The sequence below is a fragment of the Caloenas nicobarica genome, chromosome 8 (assembly GCF_036013445.1).
Source record: "Caloenas nicobarica isolate bCalNic1 chromosome 8, bCalNic1.hap1, whole genome shotgun sequence".
NCBI lineage: Eukaryota > Metazoa > Chordata > Aves > Columbiformes > Columbidae > Caloenas > Caloenas nicobarica.
Genome location: NC_088252.1, coordinates 15057807 through 15064893, shown reverse-complemented (window position 1 = coordinate 15064893; position 7087 = coordinate 15057807).

The following is a 7087-nucleotide window of genomic DNA, read 5'->3' as shown; positions in this document are numbered from 1 at the left end:
AATGTCCAGGAGGCATTTACTGTAGTTGGCGGTTTTTTTAATATAGAGGTTTTAAAAATGCAACGTCTCTCCAACCCCTCCCCCCAAATATGGAGTGAGCTTTCAGGTATTGCACGAACCTTGCAAAGTGGTATCAGTGTGTCTGCAACACTACTTAGGTTGAATGCATGAACCCCCAATCATAATTGCATGTTCACAAAGCACATATGGCAGCTGCATTCTTTGTATAGCTTGTTATGGTCTGGTGTGTAATGTAAATATAAAGATCAGACCCAAAACAGCGGCTCGCTCTCCCCATAAAAAAAAAAAAAAAAAAAAAAAAAGTTGCTTTGCAAACTTAAAAAGAATGACATTAGTGCCATGCTACCGTCTGAGCCAGCAATGATTATTTGGTCTGTTTGTTCCCATTCAGAGTTAATACACGACAATAGTTTTACTCTGTGCTGCTTGACGTGAAACAACTGGGGTTGGGCAATTCTGTTCCAAACAAATGCAACTTCTACACCCATCCCTGGGACAGCGAGCCGAGAGCTGAGCTAGTTTTGCAATGGAGAAAAGCATCACTTACCACGGCGGGGATCTAGATCTCGGCAAATGCTGCCAGTAGGTCTGAGAAGTGAAAAAACTGGAAGGGAAGCGCAAAAGGCAGAAAGTTGGAAAGGGGGATTTGTGTGTGTGTGTGTGTGTGTAAAAGCCAGAGGGAAACGCGAGCACAGCGCTCCCTGCTCTGCCTGGTCGCCACCAAAACAAAGATCCAGGAGTTAAGGGAGCAAAGCTGTGCCAGATCTACACACACAGTTCCTCAGGGCCAAACCTCAGCTTCTCACTCACTCCAGCTAGCGACAAGGGTTAATGCTCCGGAGGGACAGGCTAGCCGGCCCCTGACACCATTGGCTAGGAAAGAAATCAGGTTTAAGGTAAATTTACAGGCGCTTTCCAAGTTACAAAGGGGCAATTTGAAATGGAATATAATAATACTAACAATAATAATAACAGAGCCCTTCCTGGTCCAGCTGGCTAAAAAGTGAGGGCACGTCCCTCTCCCCCGTCACCCCCCCCCCCGCCCCGAAAACGCTCCGCGGTCCCGTCCCGGCGCAGGAGCCCGCGCGCTGTGCCTGCCCCAGCCCTGCCGGGGGGACCCGGGGATCTCTGGAGATACAACACAGGAACGAAGCTGGGGGAAAAAAAAAAAAGGCGGGGGGGGGACACGACTGGGAGGAGGGAAGAAGCGACGCAGCCATGAGCACTAAATGCAAAGGTTCAGCCTCACACTTGGAGGAGATCAACAGTTTTCTTGGGAGTTTAATAATACGAGCGGGTTCCCATGCGAAGGCGGGGGCATGTGGCTCAGGTGTGTGTCGGGGTGTCACTGTCCCCCTGACGCCCTCTGCACCCCCTGCAGATAACGAGAAGCTTCCCCTTCGACTAAGGGGGGAAATGGAAGAAAGAAAAAAGCCTGGTTGGAAAGGGAAAAAAATATGTGTTCACACGTATCTGTGTAAATGTTGGAGTAAATGGTGCCCACAGTGCGAGCCTGAAACAAGCTTCCACTTGCGGAACTGAGGTCAGGATCTGCCCTTTCTGAAATGAACAGGCGACATGATGGACATCGGCTTTATTGTCGCCTCTTGTAGTTGGCTGGGGCGCGCAGGGAGCCTCAGTCGGGCGGGGAGGGGGGCACAGGCACTCAAGGTGTTGGTCGGAGAGGCTTTCACAACCCAGCCCCTGCGCACACACCGATGGGCGCGTTTCTCTGAAGCGCCGGGCAAGGAAGAGAGAAGGTGATGGAGAGTGGTGGGCTGTAGCGGAGGGGGAGAGGGAGAGAGGGGCTGCGGAGGACGACTTGTCGCTGGACGATTTCCAGCCAGCCTCGCTCCACCCGGAAAGGCCTTTCTGGGAACTTCTGAGGGGCCGGGCCGGGCTGCGCGGCCGCGGCCGTGCCCCGCCGGGGCAACGCGCCCAGATGCGCCCGGGAGCCCCGCGCGGGCTCCGAGGGCGCCTGCCCGCTCCCTGCCGCGCTCTGTAGGGAAAGAAAAACCCACCTCGTTAGCAAGATTGAGAAGTACATTTCTGATAACATGGGATGTAATTTTGCCACCGCACAAAGGGCTTTAAAATCACTTTGTGCCGCTGAACAATGAGCACTGGGAATTATTACTATTTGTTTAAACACTGCAGCCTACAAACGGAATAAATGCCAAGACTGTGCGTTTTTTCTTCGGATCTATCATGCGATGTCGATATATCAGCAATAAAATATGATGGGCCATACAGCGTAAAGAGATTTTACTAACAGGAGAGAGGCAGAAAGGAATCCATTACAAGAACCTTTCTCCCTTCCCCCGAGACTGTACTTTTCTGGCGACTGTGCCCGTTATGTTTTGCCATATAAGCCCACGAGTAACAACTCGGCTGGCGGACACCGGCGCTGAGAATTGCTGCGGGGAGGGAGCCGGTGATTTGCTAAAGCACCCGTTAAATTAAGGAGGTCGCGTTTGCCCAACATGCCGGGGAAGGCAGGAAAGGGGGAAAGTGCCTTCCCAGGCCCACCGATGCCCGCAGGGGGACGGCGCGGCGGAAGCAGCCCCGGACGGGCCGGGCCGCGCTGGGGTGCGGCGAGACCCGAGCGGGCGGGCAGCACGTGCAGCGCCGGCGCCGCTCCCCTGCGCGGGCGCGGTTACCTTCCGCGGTTACCTTCCGCGGTTACCTTCCGCGGGCGGCGGGGAGGCAGCGAGAGTTATAAATATTCAACAGCACGTGGAGCCGGCCCGCTGACGCGCATGCGCCTCCGGGGCTGTCGCCGGGGTGCGCGGCGGGCGCGCACGCATACACCGCCCCCGCGCACGGCCGCGATTTCTAGGAACCGTCCCCAGACGGGGAGCCCCGCACCTACCCACTGCCCCACGGCCACCCCCGAGAGAAGCAACATCAAACACAGACACATGTCGGGCGTGTGGGGAGCTGGGGACGCTTGCTGATGTGGGGGCTTTTTCCTTCTTTAATTTTTCTACAGCCTTTGGCGGTGTTGTTCACGAAATTTTGGAAGCAAGAAAGATCTGAAAGGATCTTAAAGTCCTGACCCATGCCAATACACAACTTTCGGTTTTTTGCTAAGCAAAGCCGTGCCCACGTATCGCGAACGGGCATGTTTAGACGTGGGCTTGAGTGTGCACCGCTGATCATGTGCTCTGCCTCGCCTCAGCCACCCCCAGACAGCTAATGCTGTGTTTGGGTCCCGAAATGTAAACACATGCACAATCACAGATGCACACACGGAGCATTTTTTTAATAGCGGTTTCATAGAGAGGTAGTATGATCTTATATATCTAAAAGGTAATTAATTTGATTTATTATACTTGAAAAATCCTGTCTGCAGTACGGGCGTCATCTGGAAACTTCATGCTATTTTATACTATCGTTCTAAAGCCGAAATAAATGTTACGAATTGATGACAGCTTCCAGCTGCATGATAAAAATAGCCCATTCGCTTCACAGAATCGTGTTTCTTGTTATCGAAGATGAACCAGATCTGACCCACAGAGATTAGCAGCGAAAAAAATACCACGATATAAAATAAAAACCTTGGCCATTTTTAGTATGCAATGCACCCTAAAACACAGCCTCTTTGCCATGGAAAGGAACCCACATTAGTTCGTGCAGCAAGTTGAAGAAATCCGACCTTCGCCTAGTTCAAAATAGGAATCTCTTCGGGCGAATTTGGAAAATACACCCATTTTGTTACAAACGCGATCCATTGTACACAGCCATTTGCATTAAATAATAGAGGTTACGTGAACCTTCAAAAATATACCTCCATGTAAACACATGAATACGTGTCTTTCTAGAAATACCACTCTTTACATACGAATATAAATAGAAAGACGTATATATATATATTTATAGACACGTGTATATTTGTAACAAAACCAGTAAGGCGAACGGTGATTCCGGTGAGCGTATGTGCATTTGCAGCAATGATCATTTGCCCTGTGCATTATACCCACAAAACAGACAGTGCGCGTCCCCACCAAGGGTTCCCCCGCGCCTGCGGTGCCGGCCCGCGGCCAGGCGCGGAAGGCGGCTGCGGCGGAGCCCCTCCGCAGGCCAGGTTGCACGGTCGTGCCGGGCCCTGGCCGGGCCTCCCAGCTCTCCCCGGCCTCTCCTCGGCAGCAAACCCCCTCTCAGGAGAGAATCGCCACATTTTGAGGAAAACGTGATGATTTCCCGGGGAAGCGCCGCGGGGCTCGATCCCTCATTTCGAGGTGCAGAGCGCGCACGTGTGCACGCCGTGGCGGGCGCTTCCCACCCGCGGACACGGACAGGCACACCCGTGTAGGAGTACACAGACGTTGTGCGAGTGTGAACGGGGTGCGGATGTTCGTATATGCATATGTGCGTTTTGTAACGGTGATACATAACGTGTCTAGTAAACGGTACAGCCTCCTCCATGGAGATACCGCTCACAAATTCTTTTCCCTCTCAGCTCTAGCGGTAAAACGCACTTCGGCTCTTCCAGCATCAAGTCGCTTGAAATACCCTGCACTGTGTCAGCAGCCTTTTCCAGAGATCTCCTTCCCCGTCCTGCCGGCTGGAAGTGGGCTTTGCAGAGGGGCTCCGGCTCGGCGCCGGCTGCGCCGGGGCTCCTGCCGACCCGGGCGCTCTACGGGGCTCCTTGTGCGCCCGCCGGCACCAGCCCGCCGCCGGACTAGCCGCTTGCTCCGCTTAAAAGTTGCTCCGAAAGGAGCAAGAGCTCTGAACGTGAGAAAACTTACAAAGTCGGAGCCGTTTACCAGCGAGGCCAGAAAACCAGTAAATAAAAATCCCGATGTATGTGCATCAGTCCAGGGACTGCTACCTCCTTACGGCTAAAACAAGGGCGATAAGCGGTCGAGGCCAGCGCGGGGTGTGTGCCCCCATTTCGAACACTGTCTGTGGTAAAGAAGCTAACTTTGTTTTATGAATGCCGGATTTGCCTTTTTAAAAAATTCAAACGATCGTTCACAAGCCATTAAAGCGACCTGAAAGGCGAGTGTTTCGCGGGGGAGGAATCGAGGAAGCGCCCGATTATTGTTTTGTATTTAACTTTCTGCGTGCAAGCAGCACAGGCCAGGCCAGGGGTTGCTGCGTGCGCCCCGCTGGCACATCGCCCGAGAGGGTACAGCACCCACACACACACCAAACAGTCTCCTGTACGCTCCCGCGAGCACTGCGGTGCTGCCGTGGGTATCTCCAAACGCTACTCCTCAGCGGCAAAAGCCTCCGCGGGCGCGGAAGCCTGCGGACGACGGGCCCCAGCGTTTTGGCTACCACGGAGCAGGCAGCGCGGGGGCTGCCGGCGTGGCCTGCCCTGGGCGCGGCGGGACCTCGCTAGATAGCCCCCGTCTACTTCGAAGTCTAATAACCCCCACAGGAAAAACAGCCCGACAGCATCCCGAGATTAGAAAGAAAATCATGGCCCCGGTCGAGGATGGAGAGACGGGGTTCGTGTTTCTCCCCGCAGGTCTTCGTAAGTAAATCCGCAAAGGGCGCCTTGCTAGGGGAAAGTTTGCTTTAGGGACTGAAACAGCGCAGGAACAGCCGAGAGACGCCTCACAACCTCCCTGCCTGCGAAAATACCCCTCTCTCTGCCGAGGATTTCAAAGCACTGCTCCGCTCTCCAGAGTCAAGCGAACAGCACAAGCATGGCGTGGACTTGAATTCAGCATTAGCAGTTCCAGCCACAGTGATCGTCGCTAATTCAGAACATATACGGGATGGCGATCTACCAGTATTGCACCGTTCTCCCCGCCCCAGATTAAAATAAAATAAAATTAAATTAAAAAAAGCAGCAGCAACAACACTACTAAAATCATTCTTTCTGCAGTAGGACGCTCCAACAAACCTCAGACCAAAAGTTTAAAAGAATACTCATTAACTAAGTGCTCCAATACACACAAGTAACAGATCTGTGTTAAGCGACCAATAGGGACTGTACACAGGTTCAAAGAATTTTGCAATAAGCTTCTTTAAAATACATCACCCCCACCACGTTTCTCCGGGTTTGTTTTATAGTGGGATGGCTCAGACTATCTCTGCCATTTTACTTTACTTTTTTTTTTTATCTACGCTCAGGTTATTTTTTTTTCAAACCGCTGCCTGGTCAAGTCTGCTGAACAGATAAGCTGAAAGATTCGCAGAGAGCAACATTTTCGGGTCATGAAACATTTTTTCCCTGACTCTTTTGCCCGGTGGGTTACATTTCCGCAAGTCCCAGCACTCTCTGCCCGGGTCCCACAGGGCTCCAACTTTTTCTATCTCGCCAAGCCCTGCAAGGTGGCGCTCTGTTCATTGAAAACCGACATTAGCCTCATAATAATATTTTGTAGAAAGTAAAGTTAAAACGAAGCCTTCCCACGGGTGCTGCAGAGAGCAAACGGCGATGCCGAGCTGGCAGGAGTGGGGCTTCATCTGAGCAACGCAAACTTTTTTTTTTTTTTTGGGGGGGGGTGAGTGTTGTGCTTTGGGAGAGAGAAAAATCTCCGAGGGAGATCCCCAAATGTTACGGACAAAGCAGAATAGTTGGGGGGGTTTGGTCTGAGCTGGGCAGGCTGTACTCTGGCTGGGTTACAGCCGGAGCTGCGGAGCGCCCGCATGAATATGAGCAGAGAGCGGCTTCCCCCGGCACTCCCTCCCCCCCCGAGCGGTTAATATGGCTATTGACTCGCTGTACACATAATATTTCTTTAAAGAAGCTGTTAAAGTGTCATCTTGGTCTACTGGAAGGTCAGTTTCTGCAATTCACTCTATGACATATCACAAGCCCTCGCAGCTTTAGCCAACCTCATGATTTGTGTTGTCTGTTGATATGTTGTCTGCTTAATGGGGCGATCATGCAAGCTACAACCAGGAACAAAGCCCAACAGTTCCAACAACCGTAGCTAAGTTAGTGGAAGCAGTACAGCTTGCAAATCTATCAAACTAAACTGCAAGGAAGACAATCTGATTTAGAGAAAAGGCGTTCTGCTACAGTCATTAAGCACAAGTAATTTAGATTTTTTATATTGTCTTCTCATTTACAAATTTACTGTATCAACGCCAGCCAATGGAA